Below are 2,500 nucleotides of genomic sequence, written 5' to 3'. Positions count from 1 at the left end.
ATCACAAGCATGACTTCTTCTTCCTCCAGTTTCCCCATCGATATACACTTATGTGCTTCTATATATATGTATAGACATTGGGTATAGATAGATAGATAGATAGATAGACAGACGTAGAGAGAGACAGAGAGAGACACAGAGAGAGAGACAAACAGACAGAGAGAGAGACACAGAGACAGACAAACAGACAGATAGATAGACAGACAGACAGACAGACAGACACATAGATAGATAGATAGATAGATAGATAGATAGATAGATAGAAAATGTAAGTGGATCTCCGTCATTTAAACAATGAGTATTCGATTGAAAAAGAACAAAAAAACCTGTGTATTGACCTAAAGAATAAGTGATCGAGTATTCCTCAGACATGTTGTACCATTGACATAATTCTCGACCAAAGCCAATGTGGCACAGAATGACAAGACTGAATTTTGGGAACTGCCACACCAATCCATAGCAGACGTTCCCTTACTAAATCCCGATATTTCACTGACAAACTTCACATTGATTTAGTAAAAGATATTTGTCCGAATTATTTGGTGTTGGGGTCGGTATTACGAAGCGAACTCCAAGGAAATCGGCGATATTAGGGGTGGATAAACACACAAACTACTGCACAACCAACAAACACACACCGAAACGCACGCATTCATATGCACACATACACTCAGCGCAGTCACACACACATGCTTACACCCATAAAACACACGCGCGCACGCACGCACATACACACACACACACACAGAGGCACGCAGAACAGGCACACTCCCACCACACAATAATGTTGTTGGCACTCCGACGCTCACGACGTCGAGGGTTCCAATCGATCCGATCAACGGAACAGTCTGCTCGTGAAATTAACGTGCAAGTGGCTGAGCACTCCACAGACACGTGTACCCTTAACGTAGTTCTCTGGAATATTCAGCGTGACACAGTGTGACAAGGCTGAACCTTTGAATTACAGGCACAACAGAAACAGAAAGTAAGAGTTACAGAAAGTTGTGGTGGAAGAGTACAGCAAGGTTCGCCACCATCTCCTACCGGAGCCTCGTGGAGCTTTAATTGTTTTCGCTCAATAAACACTCACAACGCCCGGTTTTGGAATCGAAACCGCGATCCTATGACCGCGAGTCCGCTGCCCTAACCACTGGGCCGTTGCGCCTGCCCTACCACACAATAATATTCACACACCTACATCCGTTTTAATTTATTGGGCCTCTACTTTGTAATTATCGCTTCGGCTCACTGCATTCTGGGTTCAAATGCCGCTGTGGCAAACTTCGTCTTTCATCTTTAACTCCAAAAATACTATTCCAGACCTTTATCGAGATCTTCGTCTAACTCTTTCTTACGTTCTGTTTTTTTAATTATTTTTCTGTGAGAGCACTTGGAAATTGATGAGCACCAGCTGGTCTAGAATCCCCAAGACATGTTACATGCCTCTATGGTGTTCTTACGGCTCCTCCAAGACCTTAAGTTTCTTTCGTATGATATGCCATATGCTCAAATGTATAGGGAGTTTGTAATGTGCGTCTGAAATTTAACATCAACGAATATATACACAAGTGCACGCGCATATCCGCACTCTTACATACTCACGGACACAAACACATGCGTGCACAGTGCCTTTTGTATATTCTCATTGTTATTATTGTTGTTGTTGTTGTTAAGGAGACGAGCTGGTAGTATCGTTAGTGCGACGAACAAAATGTTTAGCGGCATTTCATCTATCTTAACTTTCAATGATAAAACTCCGAGGTCGGCTTTGCATTTTATCTTTTCGGGGTCGACAAATTAAGTACCAGTTACTGACTGGGGTCGATGTTATCGAATGATTACCACCCTCTCCTGAAATTACTGACTTTGTGCCAATTTTTTAATCCATTATTTTTATTATTATTGTTGTTATTGTTGTTGCTTTTTTGTTTTTGTTTTTTGTTTCTTTTTCATTGTAATTTTCTTCGAGTTATGCCAATGTCGAATGTTGTTCTTCTGGATTTTCTTTGCTCCATTTCTAAAATAATGCATTTTGTTTGGTTTTACTGCTGCAGCTGCAGACGGTGTGGTTGTTGTTGTTCTTCTTCTTCTTAGACCCCACGTTAGTCTCGACTCGATATACCCCCTATAACCATATTCATAAAGCCCACGTTAATCCGGAATCGATACCCCTCCCCTATCACATCATGTTCAAAAGGGTTCCTTAACTGTCACCCTGGTGACTATGACAGTAGCCATTATCTTTCCCAAGATTGTTGCGTGTGATTCGAGGGATATTTTGTTTCTATTTCTAGGAATCATTGTGAGCATGTGTGTTGATTTGTATCGTCGTTGTTACTGTACTTATTTAACCCAAGCCAACGATGATAGAGCAGGCATGATTAAAAGTGTTCCAACCGTGACTAACCTGTAGGGTCGTCTGCTACTACATCTTTCTACGAGTTTTTTCTAGTTTTTTTCACAGTTTATGACACATATACACACACACACACACACACAC

This window comes from Octopus bimaculoides, chromosome 19 (assembly GCF_001194135.2).
Source record: "Octopus bimaculoides isolate UCB-OBI-ISO-001 chromosome 19, ASM119413v2, whole genome shotgun sequence".
Taxonomy (NCBI): Eukaryota; Metazoa; Mollusca; class Cephalopoda; order Octopoda; family Octopodidae; genus Octopus; species Octopus bimaculoides.
Note: the sequence above shows the minus strand (reverse complement) of the source record.